This window comes from Papio anubis, chromosome 10, assembly GCF_008728515.1.
Source record: "Papio anubis isolate 15944 chromosome 10, Panubis1.0, whole genome shotgun sequence".
NCBI lineage: Eukaryota > Metazoa > Chordata > Mammalia > Primates > Cercopithecidae > Papio > Papio anubis.
The window spans coordinates 51,422,111-51,439,234 of record NC_044985.1 but is presented as its reverse complement, the minus strand read 5'-3'; the positions used below and the strand labels follow the sequence as shown (position 1 = coordinate 51,439,234).

The 17,124-nt window shown below is 36.5% G+C and overlaps 1 protein-coding gene across 9 annotated transcripts in view; it reads right to left on the bottom strand.

Moving 5' to 3' along the window:
• The window catches only part of B3GALT1 (beta-1,3-galactosyltransferase 1), a 556,028-nt gene that overhangs the window by 108,492 nt on the left and 430,412 nt on the right, over positions 1-17,124 (bottom strand). The window contains exon 1 of one of the 9 annotated variants that reach the window (XM_021924365.2): positions 1,009-5,844. The exons of the other annotated variants lie outside the window; for them this stretch is intronic. The gene's annotated coding sequence lies outside the window, so the exon portion shown is untranslated. Of the gene's footprint in view, positions 1-1,008; positions 5,845-17,124 lie in introns of those variants that run through there. 9 annotated transcript variants of the gene reach the window in all.

Genomic DNA, 17,124 nt, shown 5'->3' with positions numbered 1-17,124 from the left:
CTATGAAAAGGTTGTGAACCCAAGGACTTTCATGATTAATCATATGACACCTGAGGGGTCAGTACCAGGTACCCAGGGACCAACTTGGTTGAACTCCAAATTATTTTCACCAAAAGGAATGAAACCCATTTTCAAATTTGTGATATCTGACTCAAGACATTAGTGTATGTGAAAGAAATAAACACAAAACTTGGCGCTTCTAGGCTCAAAGACTTCTATAAGAAATGACTTAAAAAATGCCACCAAGGGAGGAGCAAGCTTGAGATAAATTGTTAATAATTATTGTTGTCCTGTGGGGATTCAGAAATACCAATCCCACTCCTTCGTGAGTGTTTTCCTTACAGTCTATTTACTCTGGCCACACCCTGCTGCTAGACAAATTTCGCTTTATTGGATTGGAAATACAATTAGCATAGATTTTTTTTCCATTAAGTAAAATATTATAAAGCCATGCTTATAAATGTCTACATCACTCAGGCTTGCAAATAGACAAGATAAAAAATTTTCTTAGCCTCATTTGCTAAATTGAACCTGATAGCACAATTTCTAATGTAAATCAAATGATGGATGTGCTGACAGTTGATGTCACAAAGTAGTCATTCTACAAGAATACATATATAACTACTAAAATTTAAAATGGCTAAAGGAAAGGGTTTTACACACTCTCATGCCAAATTTTCTTATTTTTTTCTTTGCACTGATTAAAATAAAGGAGTCATCATTGCCAAAGGGCAGAGCTGTTACATTGCTTTTATCAAATGCAAATAGGTGTAAATACAAACTGTAAAACAGAAGAGAAAGATCATGACTCACCGTCTGACAGCAAAGCTTATTAAACACAATCAAGGACTCAGAATGAACTCATGTTGCCTTTCAACACATTGCTAAATAATTCTTTTTGCTGTAAAACTAGCATTAAATGTCACAATCTTGAAACCGCTGTTGGAGAAACTTAGTTTAAGGCATTTAAAACAACTTCAAGACTTCAAGTGGAGAGGATTTACTTACCATAGGATAAATCATACTGCATTTAATCTGGACATAGCACCCCTCAAACTGTAGTCAATAATTGATTAAAAGTTGATCCCTCAGGGCATTAGCATCTGAAATTTTAGGACACTTATTGGTGGTTAAAATATATAGTCTATTGGATGAACGAAGCCTCACATATGTTAACAACAAAATCAATGTTTGTTGTCTCTTATGAAATACAAGGACAATGATTTATTTCTCAGGAAGTCAGTTGGACCATGAGGTAAGGTACATGGGTCTATATTGAGAGGTGAAAATCCTGCCCATGGCGTAGGATTCTGGGACTTTGAGTGAAAGAAACAGATGGGCAGGAAGATCGGACACGTAGGTACCAGAGAAGGGATATGACACTCCAAAAGTTCCCTGAGTGTTACCTGGAAAGAGCTTAGTTATTTTTTTTTTTTTGCTCAGTAGTCCTTTAAGGCATGTGTCCTTAAGGTTAACTTGTTACACAGTATGTGTCTATGAAAAGGTTGTGAACCAAAGGACTTTCATGATCAATCATATGACATGTGTAGGATGCTTAGTCATGACTATTTAAAAGTTAAAGCTAGTTCTAAGGCCAACCCTTGGCCAGCCTCACAAAAATACACATATTTTTAGCTATGCCTGGCTTGTCTGTTTTTTATTTATAGGTGTCTTTGGACTCTACATTTTGGAGTACCAACTGCTTCTACTTGAATCTCTGTGCAGACTCAGCATAGAGCCTGGAACACAGTAGTTGCTTAATAAATGTGTGTGGCATGAATGACAGAAAGAATGATTCTCATCAATTATTATTGAGCAATGTGAGAACGCAAGGACAGAGATGCTGATTTGTCCACGGAAGACTGGCTTGTCTGGCAATATCCACTCAGTCTATGGCCTTTTTCCCACAGACTCCTTAAAAGCAAATCTCAAACACTAAAATTCATTGTTCAATGTGACTAACAGAATTCTTGAATTAGGCATTATACTTTGAGTTCAATACCTGCCTCTGGCTTCTTCTAATTTGTGGTCCACTAAGTTTTGCCTGACATCCCAAGTCATGCACTTCCACATAGTTGTCCACTTTGAACCTTCCTTTTGCCTTGGTGCCTTCTGATACCTCAGCTCAAAAGTCCCTACTCCAATCTCCAGAACTGTGGCATCTCTCAACCCCCAACCCTACTTTACCATGACAAGAAGAGATCCTGTCCTGAAAAGAATAATCTCAGGAAAAGCTTCAAGAGATATTTTAATTTCCATTGTCTTCCTTGATGACTTAATGAATCTTTGGAAATTTCTAGTGAAATTGGGAACAGAAATTATTTTCGTCAATGATAAATCCCCAGGATTTGGAGGTTATCGCTCATCTCAGTGGATAACTGATGGCTTGCCTTAGGTGATCTGCATGAAAGTAATTGTCACCCCCAACTGCCAATCTTTCCAGCAATGGCTGAATAGGTTATTTATAATGATGGCATTGAGCATTGTTTAACACTCCCCACATACCACATTGTGCTTCATCTCTGCTTCCCAAAGAGCTCATATCATAGTCTCACTTGCATTATAGTTATTGTTTTATTTTCTTCTTGCAGCTTTGTAGTAGCTACTTGGAAACAGCTTTTTTTGGTATTTCTTATTCATTGTATTCCCCAGAATGCTAGAAGTAAACTTTGTACAAATATGGATAGTAGAAATGCTTACTAAATGTAGGAAGAGAAAAAGGGAACATATGCAGATATATCTAATTCAAATTTGGTGAAATACATACTTAACCATTGGCCTGAATGAGACTTTTGACCAGTTCTGCTCAGTTTTAATAGTAATGATCACAATAACACATTTGCTTTGAAATTTTGCAAATGCAACAAACAACCTCTAGCCCATTCTGACGCCTTCATACTTTTGATCATCTACGAGTTAATTTCTGTAGGTACTTCCCATTCTCCATGACTATTGTGTACATAGTGATCCCAGATGAAATTCCACAGGAAACTATGCTCCCCGGGCTAGACTCACAGGGTATTCGTGTGGATGTCTGCTTTCTTCACTTAAACATAAAATTACACTCTTAGGACCAAGGTTGGGCAAAACTGTGAATTAGATGAGTTTCTCTTGAGCCTCTTTAACGTCTAGTTGTTTTTCCTCTGCCTCTTCTCTGTCTGCAATGGCCTTTTACCACTCTCTGGATGTTTAGTGACCTCATCTAGTTCTGAATCTCTTTCAAGCTGGATTTCTCTAGTTTTTCTTAAAAATTGCTCTTAGCCTAATTCTGCTAGAAGGAGTCCAATACATGAATTAGTTGTATGATGTTAATGAATGAGAGCAGTTTAGGCATTTTCTAGCCTTAAGGGATTTGCATTTTGATAAGGGGCAGTGCCCTAATCCAAACGAATAAATTGCGAATGGTAGAATTTTAAGTCTTCAAGGGTGGCATCAAGGGTCAGACAGCCTTCCAACCCTAACATCTTGGCTGCCTGCTCTAAGAGTACTGGGGACTCTCCTTCCCACAATGCTGTCCCCGTTTATCACCATGAATAATCAAGTCATTTTACGTATGAGCCCCAAATACTGATGGTGCCAAAAGCCGAACTCGCTATAAAAGGGAAAAATGTTGACACAATGCTGTAAATCATCTGAATTTAGTGGGTTGGAGGTACAATATGGGGAAGGGGAAGAAAGAAAAGCAGAAAGGGAGGGAAAAAGGGCAGCAATATAGGACACAAAAGAATTATCTCTTTAATCTGAATGTTACCACAATATATTATCAGATACACAGAATGCATGCATTTTCAACACCTCCGTGAGATCAAATTATATGTACTAACCCAATCTTTCTATAAAATGAAAAAAGAGATTGATTCACAATCTGTAGGAAGGGCACACTGCAAAGATGTAGCAAACTTAAGGGCTATCACACATAATAGGTTGAGTTTTAAAAACACATTTCATAATGGTAGCTCTGTATCTTTAATTAGTGTATAACATGGAATACTAATTTTAACAAACAAGTGCCTCAGGGCTATTTACCAGATATTATCAATTGAAGTGTATGACCAATTTGTCATTGCTAAGAAGAGTGGGACAGCGGCTCCATTGTCACATATTTCTGAAGCAAGTCAATAAAATAAATGTGTTCAATAGCAGGATAATTCAGCTGTATTTGTTGAACTCATGACTTTTTTGGAAAACAACAAATCACACGCTCACGCAACATGATGCTGGTCTTTGCTTAGGTCATGCATGCCTATCACAGATGTGAGAAAAAAGGCTTCAGAGGGCTTGGAAGATGATTCCATGTCAAATAAATCAATGCAGTAAGCCTGCAAATGCATGTTACTGCATTAACTTTCAAATCTCTTAACTAAAGTTTGAAACTTATTAAGATCTCATTTTGTCTTTTAAAAAGAAAAATTAATGGCCTCATATAATACTTGGAAAGGCAGTTAAATTTCTTTTAAGTGAACAAACCAGTTGTACAGAATGAATTTTATAGATATTTCACAACAAACAGAACAATAACAGTTTTATTGTAAGTTATCTAATAGAGGAATTAATTTGTCTCCTTTACCTTTGAAATGACTCTACCACTTTCTAAATCATCCCTTACTTCTCCTTTTCTAACCACAACCATTCATCTGACTCAGGAGATGAGACAAAGGTGAAGACTTAGATCTGATACCATTATGTAGACATAAGAAAATGAGAATTATTAGAGAGAGTTAAGCGATATGAAGAATAATATGAGGATATTAATCATAAATATACAATTCAAGTCCCAGTAAGAGAGACGAGAGGTAACAGAGGAGATATGATATTTAAATTCAATATTTAATTGAAAAATGTCCAGAACTGATGAAAAACATGCATCCACGGATAGATAATGGAACCACCTTATATGTCAGTAGAATAAATTTTCAGAAATCTACAGCTACACATATCCAGTAAAACTGCAGAACACCAAGATAAGTAGATGGTCTTCAACATAACAGAGAGAAAAAAGAGAACAGCTACAAAGGATGAAAATGTGATAGTAAGATTCTCAACAACAAGGGAATCATAAGCCAATAGAATAGCTTCAAATTGCTGAGAAAAAAATAGTTTTAGACATAAATATCAAAGCCATCTCTTAAGAATGAGGATAAAATAGAGGCATTTACATTAAAAAGAAACAACAAAATGGAGTTTCTAATAGGCAATCACTATGGAAATACTGAAGTTACATACTTCATAGAAGGAAAATGATCTCAAAAGAATAATATGAAAAGCAAGAAGCAACAGTGAGAAGAAACTGTTTAATAAACAAATACATCAAAATAAACACTGTCTACATAGATAACCATAATCAGGTCTAGTTTAGGGAATTAAAACAAATAGAGCATAATGTAAATGTTAGGAGGGGGGTGAGCATTATAATAATCTACATTATATGTTTCAAGGTTTTGTATGGTTTCAGGGTAGAATTACTATATTGAGGAATATCAGACTTTATTAAATATGCATATTAAAACTTCTAGGACAACCACCAAATTCATAAAAATAACTTCCACACCAGTTGATAGAAAACAACGGAATAAGACAAAAAATAGTTTTCATTAATTCATAATGTAAAGGGACAAAAAGAGAAAAAAAAAGAGGCAGAGAAATGATAAAGCAAAATAACACAAGTAAGTCCAAGTATATTAGCAATTAAAATAAATGTAAATGATCTTAAATTGCCATTAAAAAAATCAGAGATTATTTGATTGAATATAAAAACAAAAGCAGACATTTACTGTGTATAAGAGGTATGTCTGGCCGGGCGCAGTGGTTCACGCCTTTAATCCCAGCACTTTGGGAGGCCAAGGCAGGCGGATCATGAGGTCAGGAGTTCAAGACCACCCTGACCAACAGGGAGAAACCCTGTCGCTGCCAAAAATACAAAATTAGCTGGGTGTGGTGGTGGGTGCCTGTAATCCCAGCTACTTGGGAGGCTGAGGCAGGAGAATCGCTTGAACCCAGGAGGTGGAGGTTGCAGTGAGCCACGATCACGCCACTGCACTCCAGCCTGGGCAACAAGAGCGTAACTCTGTCTCAGAAAAAAAAAAAAAAAAGAGATATGCCTATAAGAAAACAGAAAATTAAAAAGAAAAGGATAGAAAAGGTTTCACTGGTAAATATTAATCAAGGAAAAGCTGAGGAATTAAAAAGTATTCTTAAAGACAAAAAGCCTTCGAGAATAGGAATGGACACTACAAACTAATAAAAAGGTTTGATTCATGAGAGATCTATAATAATAGTTGCAAACTTACATTAATCTAATAAAATAACATGAAAATATATTTTAAAATTGCTAGCACTACAAATAGAAATCTCTTATTATAATGAAAGATTCCAAATACAACCCTTTCAATTATTAATAGATGAAGCAGATAAAAGTGATGAATATATGAAAAATTTGATCAATATAATTAACCAGCTTGATTTATTGACTCCTGCACACAACTAGAGATACTGCATTCTTATCAAGAAACATGAGGCATTTAAAAAATTATTCACATAGTAAGTCATCAGTACTCATAGACCATTTTCTCTGATTGCAATTCAAATAAATTAGAAGTTAATAATTAAAGGATTAATTTAAAAATCCCCCCATAATTGGAAATTAGGCACACAGATAGTGGTGTATAACTCATAAATCAAAACCTTTTTAGTGGAAATTAAAAATATTTCAGCTGAACAATAATATTATATTGAAATAATACTCAACAAAATTTTGCAGCCTCATATGTTTGTAGCTAAGCCATCAAATTAAGAAGTTAGAAAAATAGAAGCAGTCCCAATAAAGCAGAATAACAGAGGTAATAAAGATGAGTTTTTAAAAAAAAAAAAACCACTGGAATAAGAAACAGATTAAAACAGATGGTTAACACAGACAAAGTTGTTTCTTTGTAAAAACTGTTTCAATAGACAAAATGGTGCCCAGATTGATTAACAGAAAAAGAGAGAAGACACAAATAGAAAATACTTGGGATGTAAATGAGAACATAACTACCAATATATCAGAGATTTAGACAAAATAAAGAGAAACATATTATTACCAAAACTGATTTAAAATACAGAAAAGTGAAATAGTTCTATAACTAAAAAATATTTCAATGGAAAAATGGGCAAAAGATAAAAACAGACATATCTTACAAGAAAATAAATAATAGCACATAAATATATTTTTAAAAAGTCATTAGTAATTGGAGATATAGAAATTATACTACAATGATAAATATTCTATTGTTTTCTTATTTAGCAAAAAGACAAGAAGTCTGATGATACAAAATACTGCTGTTCTTGAGGCTCAATGCTCATGATGGTTTAATTTGGTTTAACTTCTTTAGAAAAAAATTGGTTACTATTTTGTAAAATAGAACCTTTATAAACTGAACTCCCAGCAATTCTCCTAGGTACATACTCGAGAAACTTTTGTTCATGCATGCCAGGATATATTGCTTGTTATAACAAAAAAGGAAAAATCTATTAGTAGGAGTTTGGATAAATAAATGTGATATATTCACACTGGCATGTTAGACATTGAAAAAATGAGTGAACTATAGCTACAATAACAATTATATACGGATGTTCCTTAAAAATAATATTCATAGAAAAAGCACATCATGAAGACTATATGCAGCATGATATGGTTTTTATAAAGTGTAAAACCAAGGAAAACCAAGCAATATGCATATTGTTTATGATATATATATGATACATCTTTTTTCTTTATAAATAGCAAATCAACGACAAAACAAAATTCATTCTAGTAGATAACTTTGAGCAAGAAGTAAAAAGCAGATAAGAGGAGAAGCAGAAGAAAGGCACAATGGTATTAGAATTATTTTAGTTCTTTAAATTGGGCAACAATTTCATGGATATTAATCATATTATTCATGACATATTTGAAATAGATTTCTGAATGTTCAAATACTATATAATAAAAAATTGAAAAACAGAATTACATTATTTCTGTGCTCATACTTAAAAAAAATGGGTTCTTATTTTTCAACAAATAAGGTCCTAAGTGGTTAGCATGAAGTTCTACATGCAACTTATTTCTGCTATGTTGTCCTCTTTCTGCTATGATAGAACAGATTTCTTTACCTCACCATATGCCGCTACACACCCATATTTTAGCCTTGCTGCTTTTTTACTGTCTTTACTGAATATATGTTTTTTATGCTCTTGTGTTTTTTCTTAAACTATTTCCTAAGCTTTCAATGCCTTCCCTTTCTTAAAGATTTTCTACACAAATATTTCTCGTCTCTCAGGAACCAGATCCGCTCTTTTGCCCAGTGAGGACTGACTTCACCAGCTTCAGAACTCCCACTACACATTACCTGTCACTACACTGCAGTGTACTGTGCATCCATCAGGCAGGAAACAGCCAAGCAAACAATAATGGTGAAGCAACTGTCTCTCATACTACAATGGATAAAGACTACACTTAAAAGCAATCTTAAAGCAAATATTTCACCAAAAACTGAGAGTGAAAAACACTGATATAGTAAAGTGACCTTCCGGTAAGGACTCCTCAATTACACCTGGAAAGGCAGACGCACAGAAGAGCATCAATAAATTAAATTACTTTAGTAGAAACTTCTACAGTCATTTGGAGTCGTTAGAGTCTGTTACCCACACCTGACTGAGAGGTGTCATCAGTTTCTCAGTAAGGGCAAATTGAAAGTTCATATCAACTCCCACTTTATAGTATTAATACATTGCGGTATATTATATTCCTTATCCTCTTATGTATCTTCATAGAGTCTCAGTAAGTTATGAAGTTGCCTTCACATAGCGTTGAATTATATACTCTCTGTTGCCAACATTATAAAATCTAGATAGCTCACTTCCATTATTGTAGTCAAGATTTTGGTTCCCACTATGGTCAAAGAACAGCATACTTTAGGAAGTTTATTTCTTAAAGGTGAGCTTCAAGGTCAAAGATATTTAGTGTGATTTATAGATAGTTATTTAACAATGGTGAATACAACCGTTGTCGTTACAAGAGCTGTGGGCCTGAAGGCAGTGGCATGGTCCACCCTGGCAGGAAGGAGTATTTTTATCACTGGCATTGTTTAGAATTTGCATGCATGGTGATAATAAAAAGTATGCAAATTTCAAATCTCTATTATTATTATATTCTAAATAATTTGGAAACAATGCACCTCCTTATTTCCTATGTCTGTGATGGACCACTCTGGCTATATCCACCCCACCTTCGTAGTTTCTTGTTGGCTTTTCCTATTAGACTGTAACTTCTTTGAGGGTATGGAAGATGTTTTAACTATCTTTGTATCCCAGAGTTTAGCACTTAGTAGATATTTGTTGAAGAAAGGAATTTCATTTGTTAGAATGTGGTTGGTGGTAAGTAACCAAACACCCAATTTACATTGATATTTAGAATAAAGTGGATATACTGACTCTTGAGAGAGGCTTGGTTCAATGACTAACAATGTCATCAAATGCCCACTTTTTTTTTTTTTTTGCCTCACCATCCTACATTCTGGGGTGTCAGCTTGCCTATGTAGATAAAAACCGGCTGCCAACAACACCAGAAGCTACAGAAGTCCTTGTCCATGACAGAGAGAGAGACAAAGAAAAGTGATTCCAGAAGCATTCTCGGAAGAGCAAGGAAGCTGCTTTTCCAATTTCTGTTCTCTGTTCTCATTGTTTTGGCTTAAGTCCTGTGCTTACCCCTGAATCAATGACACCTAGTGCCAGGGAAGGAGGGAGCTCCTCCCAGAGACGGAAAGGAACTGGCTTATTTACCAGGTGAAGTGGGACCAGAAGTTGAGTAGTTACCACAGTGTGTATAGTGGGGTCTGAAGGCAAGTTTTGACTTAGGATAGAGCTCACGATGATATATTGAACAAAATCTAAATATGACCCAGTGTATATGAACTATTCCTAGAAATTTTTTATTATGTATTTAAATTGGTAATATTTTACTTTTCAGAGTATTTGCACAAAGATGAGTTTCAGCTGCTTCTTACTATCATTTAGAGGGGTGGCCAGGAAATATATTTCTATTTTATACTCTTTTTATTGTAATTTACTATGTGGGCCTTTCCTATAATGCATTTGCCAAGTATCCACAAAATAATATAGTTATTTATTGCCATTCTATAATAATATTGTTTTATTTGCAACATTTATTTGATTAAAATAAAGTCCACAAAAGACTTTTTTCAGTATCAATTTGGATCCAAGTCAGGAAGGCCAGCTGGGCCCAAGACATCTCATTACAAGGTGGTTTCACTGGTGTTCAGGAACAGCACGTACCAACATTCCTGGAGAGAAATAGGCCAACGAACTCTGAAAATTCTGCATTTACACATTAAAATATATGCCTCGTTTTCTGGCATGAAATTAGAGATGCACGTACCATCTACCTTCACCGTTGTAAAAAAGTAGACCCCTCAGAGAACCTATTAAATGCGCTCCATTTATCCTAACCCGAGCAGCACCAAACATTTTGCTTTATAAGTTTCCCCAGTAGAATTTCTTTTCTATTTATCTATTTATTTAGAGACAGAGTCTCATCTGTTGCCCAGGCTGGAGTGTGGCAGTGCGATCATGGCTCACTGTAGCCCTGAACTCCCGAGTTCAAGGAATCATCCCACCTCAGCCTCCCAAGCAGCTGAGTCTACAGGCATGCACCACCATGCCCCGATTTTTAAAATTTTTTTGTAGAGATAGCTTCTTATTGTGTTGCCCAGGCTGGTCTCAAACTCCTGGGCTCAAGCAATCCTTCTGCATTGGTCTCCCAAAGTGCTGGGATTACAGGTGTGAGTCCCTGGGCCTGGCCTAGAATTGCTTTTAAAGAAATGTGGATTATATTTTAAAAGGTTGTCTCACTATTCATTCATTCATTCCTTAATTTCACAAATATTTATTGAACTTCTATGGGTTAATCTTTGGAATGATGGGGAACTTACAGTCCAGTGATATGAAAGCTGATAAACACATAAATACATACTATGTTAGGTAGAGAAAAGCATTATGGAGAAAATAAAATAGGCTAGCATCAGAAAGAGAAAAATGATAACACTAAATACCCCAAAATATGTGATTGAAGGTAGCACAAGTCACTTTCTCATGCTTTTCTAAGTATGAGAAATAAAGCCATTGGGACCATGGTCCTTCTGACAGCAGCCTTCAGGAAGAATCTTTGGCCTTGGCACTATGAACAAATATTTCCTAATGCCCATTTCCATCCATCCTTCCCTCTGCTTTCTTTCTTTGGACCAACGGAGCTGTTACATCTTATGAATAAGTTTCTGGGCTTTCATCTGAGGGATTATTCAAACTTTTCATCACTTCACCAAGCTATCCTGAAAGTTACAGCAGAGCTACTTGTGAGTCATAAATTCAGAAATTACAGGTGTTTGGAAAAAAGTTAGGAACAACAATTTAATTTAAAAATCTCCCCATTCAACAGGGTGCAGTTTAGAATGATAGCCAATTTATTTTTCATTACACAATTCCCATTCTTACAGCAAAGGAAGCTGAAAGAATATCAATCCAATCTAGAGCAGAGGGGCAGAGGGAATGGAATATGGACTGGAATTGACCGCCATAAAACTGAAATGTAGGGTAGGTGTAGCATAGGGAGAGAGAATATTTCATGTCCAACCATAAAGGAATGACTGTTCATAATACTGTCTTAATAGTTGTACATTTCAATCTAAGTGCTGTCTAGGGAAACCTGGAAAGATAACGTATGTCAGAAAATGGAATACATCCAGGATACATGAAGTTCAATGTGCAACTATTTTTTGGTCTCAAATGTGGTAGGAGTGGGTCCCACAATAGAAAGCATACAAATAACAAGAACATCAGAAGGGAGAGTTTGACTTTTTCTGAAACTTCTAGTTATTCTAAAAGGCTAAGAATCTTGGGGCATTACTTGAAATCTGAAATCTCTCTTTTCAGTTTTGAATTGTAATCCTGTCTCTCTGAGAGGTATTTTTTTGTTTGTTTGTGTATCCATGTTAATGTCTCACACAGAAGATACTAGTAGTATTTGAGATTGAAAGAGGAAGAAATATAAGAACTCCATTGTGGTGACTTGTAACAACTGTTTGTGCTTGTCTTTAAAAAATATCACTAGATATAAACTAAAGATGAAACTGATTCCGCCATCACAGTATTTTCTGAGTGGGTCCTGTCATTGCCATTCTGTTCAATAGTGACTGATTTTACTACACTTTAAAAACGATTTTGAAGGCCGGGTGCAGTGGCTTATGCCAGTAATCCCAGCACTTTGGGAGGCCGAGGCAGGTGGATCACGAGGTCAGGAGATGGGACCATCTTGGCTAACATGGTGAAAGCCCATCTCTACTAAAAATACAAAAAACTAGCCAGGTGTGGTGGCGGGCGCCTGTAGTCCCAGCTACTCGGGAGGCTGAGGCAGGAGAATGGCGTGAACCCGGGAGGCGGAGCTTGCAGGGAGCCGATATCACGCCACTGCACTCCAGCCTGGGTGACATGGCGAGACTCAGTCTCCAAAAAAAAAAAAAAAAATTTTGATCTTTCATTTAATTTGAATTTTCCACTCCTTGGCCCACTCCATATATAGATGCACAATGACATTTAACCAAGAAAGATTCCCTATGAATGGGGACTGTTGCCTCTCTAACTTGTTAATATTACTTTTATTCCCTATAATTTCAATAGTGTTTTGTGCTTCTCGAAACATTTTCTTAGGAGTTATCTCATCAGTTCTCGCATGGATTTTCTTGCAACCTTGTCTGTCGTTTTAGAACTCAAGTGTAAGGTCTGAGAGCTTGTACTACTGTCATTGTAAGTTCTTCTCTCTAGTCTTCCCTTTCAATGAGAGGCTTCTCTGGAAGAGCAAAAGAAATGTAAATCTCAGGCTCTGAGGAACTTCAGCAGAGAGTCTTGGGGGTTTGTCATCACAGAGCATTTATTTGTCAGTTCATGGCTCTCAGGTCCAGGAAAGGCATCTAGTTTAATCAATCATTCTATATTTAAATTTCCTTCCCAAAATTCCCACCAAGTGTTTTTCTGGCCTATGATAGAAACTCTACTGCTGCGTTAAGTCTGAGGCACAACTGCCATCATCAGCTTACTCTAGTAGAAAATTCTTTCTCATGCTCAGCTAAATTGTAGCTTCCACTGACTCTACTCCTTGGATTCATGAGGAAATACATCGGAGAATCACAGATGGCCAAAGAACCCTGTAAATGGTCTCTTACAGGCCCCTCCATTGACAGGTTCATTTCACTTCCTTCAGGGCAGTTCTCCAAATGTCTGAAGACAGGACCATATTGATTTTTCTCTTCTTCAAGCAAAATGTTGCTGGCCCCTAAGACTCTTCAACTGAAGGGGTTATGGGCCCTTCACCCTTTAAGTTGCTCTTTTCGGAGCACGCTTCAATTTATCTGGATTACTTTTAAACAGCAAGATCCAGAACTGAAAACAATACACAGTCCTTTCATGCTGAAAATGATGTGTTAATCCACAGCTTTTGAATATAATTATTTGATCAGCTATGAATTCAATAAATGCTGATTAAGAACTCAGGCTTTGTAGTCAGAAACACCTGGATTTGAAGTCAAGCTCTTTTTAGTTATGTGATAAAGGAAAATCAACTAATGCCATTAAACCACAGTTTCCTCATCCACTTAACAGAGATTAAAAAGTACCCACTTCACATAACATAACTGCAAGCAAAGTACTTAGCATGATGCCTGGCACACAGTGAATACTCAATGAATGTAAGCTCCCATAAGTCCATACTCTTTTCACCTCCTCAAAATTAATATTGTGAAAGACAAGGAGATCTAAACAATTAAAGGGAAAGGTAATTATTGGAAAAAATAGATTTCAAAATCTGCATTGCTTGAAAGCCTACTTTTAACAAAGGAAATACAGACATCATTAATTGCTTTAACGCTGTAAAAGGGATTTTTTAGAATGAGTTCTTTTTTTTTTTTTTTCTTGGGGACAGAGTCTCACTCCATTTTTTGGGACCGAGTCATCACTCCCTGGCTGGAGTGCAGTAGCAAATTGGGCTCACTGCAACCTCCGCCTCCCAGGTTCAAGTGATTCTCATGCCTCAGCCTCCCGAGTAGCTGGAATTACAGGCATGTACCACCACACCTGGCTAATTTTTCATGTGTATACACACGCACACACACACACACACACATATATATGTGTGTATATATATATTCTTTTTTTAGTAGTAATAGAGATGGGGTTTCGTCACATTGGCCAGGTTGGTCTTGAACTCCTGACCTCAAGTGATCCACCTGCCTCGGCCTTCCAAATGCTGGGAGGACAGGCATGAGCCACTGCACCCAGCCTCATTGGTTTAATTCTACTGGGAGTCCTAACATCTGAAATTTATTCTAGCTGAATTCTTGCAACCTTTTGAATGTATTAGTACAGTTCAATAGCAATCTAATTCTGCATGAGGGATAGAGTTACTGGATATGCTGAGCTTGCCATTTTAAGAGCCTTTTTAAGACTGCTCTCTTCTCCCCTACCCACCACTGCCTTGAACCCTTAAGGCATTCTGAAGGAGTCCTACATGTACTATAGTGATGAAAAGATGTTGATGAACACTTCCCAGACATGCTGAATTATCTTTTGACATAGCCTTTTCAGTATCTGGGCTACACTGAAATGCTATTTTTGAATGAAATACAATTTATATTATAATATCATTACAGACACGCCATTTTTCTTAAATGTGGCACTAAAATATAATTTTGATGTTGGATTTCCATTTTAAATATCTCAAGAGACATGGTTATATAGTGAAAAAACATGGATTTGGGATTGACGCTATGGAATTTGAAGTGGTTCACTGTGGTTCAGATCCTGAAATTGCTACCCACTAGCTCTGTGACTTGGATGAATTATTTTACCTATGCTATGTGTTGGTCTTTCATCAATAAAATAGAGGTATCAATATTGTTTGCTTCAGAGAATTTCTGTAAATGTGATAATTTATATGAAATGCTAGTATAGGTCTGGCTTGATAAACATTCTTCCCCCTCCTCATCTTTCTCTTCTCTTCCCCTTCCTTCTCTTTCTTCATCATGTGGATGCATTCATAGATAACTCTGCCACTTACTAGGTGACCACTGGCAAATTACTCAATCACCTTGCCCTCTATTTTTCTATCTTTTAAAAAGGTTTATTTTAATGTATTCTTCATTGGATAATTGTGAGATTAAATGAGATAATGTATCTAGGGCACTTGGGACAGAGTAGAGGTTCAATGAATCATGATGCATTATTTCGTTTCCTTCCTGTCCTGCACCCCTCTTGTATTCTTTACTGATACAAATCTATATCCATATACATCTGTTTCTGTAGGAATATATGCAGAAGAGATACATTTGTTTCCCTATTTTTAGGCAACTAGCTTTGAGCCAGTGAAGATGTTTCTCAAATATTATTCTACACATTATCAAACATCAGCAGTTCCTGCTAAGAGAGCAAAGCACAGGGAGAAATCGATTGGAATTCTCACACTCATTGCTCTCCCTCTGTGGTTGGCCCATTGAGATGTTTAGCTGCTGTAGAAGCAGAAGGTCTCTAAACAGTCTAGTGAAATTTCATCTGCCAAATGCTGGAGTTAGTAGAGATCTAGGAAATATATTTTAAAAAGCATGGTCCCCAGAATTTACTGGCGAGTCCAAAGTAATAAAAAAGCAGAATTTGATATAACCAGGGGCTCTCTGCACTATCATTTTTCACCTTTGCCACATTCTCTGTAGTTGACCTAAGCTATTTCTCTGTGTGGTTTTGGAAATTGGAAGGGGGGATTTAATGCTTCGCTTAAGCCTGCTTTCACTTGGCTCCAGCTGATTTATATTTACGATTGTATTCCTTCCCCTAGAGACAGCTGGAATATTGTTGGAGTGATTGTTTAAAATATAAAACCATGTGCAAATCCAGTTACTTGAACAGAGAGTGAGAAAATGATGGCAGCATAAGCAGAAAGGGAAGAGAAATAAAAGACTGAACATATTTAAAATGAGAAGGGGGCAGAGAAATGGCAATTATGAATAAGGTTTTTGAAAATAGTTGGAAATCAAGCAAAGAAAGATGGGTGGAAAAAGATATAAAAGAGAAAAAATGGAAGATAAAAGATGCAGAGACAATATAATGAAAAGAAGTCAACAGACTTAGAACATGTCTCTCAGTCTCCCCTTTACATTATCAACTTAATTTAATAGAAAAGCAGTCCAGGAATGATACTTGGGGAATCAGATTGTTAGACAGAAGGAAATTTTACAAGAGAAACGTTCATAATTTATTCTCTGTCCTCTGAAATCCATATTTGAGAACTTTAAAAAAGTGACTGCCAAGGCTGTTGGGACTACCTGCCCATCTTTTGGTGTCCTCAGGTGCAAATGGATCATGGCATTGATTTAACGGCCAAGGACTCACACGGTGCACGGGGTCTCACTCTTGTCATTCAGTTTTTGCTCTCTGAGTAATCTCTGTGTTCCCACACATTCAGACCATGTCCACAGAAACTGAAAAGTTGCTATTGCCTTACAGCAAAAGTGGCCTGGAAATTGATTTAACTTGATGTTACAGTGGCAGCCATAAGCAAACAAACTTGTAAACTGGTGGGAAATGAGATCAAAGACCACTTCTACTTTTTTTCTTTGTTTTCCTGTACATCCTGGCTTGGGTGAATAGTGACCAGACCAACATACATTTACTTTCTCACTGATTCACTCTGAAAGTATCATAGGGAGTTTCTTCTGCAGAACATTCCCTGGACTCATGTTGCTGAATTTTTATAGCACCCAATATTTTTTTATAGGCCTGTAACTATGACTCTCGGATGTCAATAAACCCGTTAGTTCCATGTCCTGCCTGTGCATAGGGGAAGTGGCATGTTGCTTTGGAACTGAGCAGCCTGGGATCTTCTCTCTGATCTGCTCTATGACCTTGAACTTACACTGTCTGCTTCTTACTTTCCTGGCCTTGAAAGTTGAATAACCTCAGTTAGATTAAACCAGAAAATGGCAACATGCTTGGTATTTTCAAGTGAATTTGGTCATAACATCATCATGTTATTGGAGGAGGATGGTGTGTCAT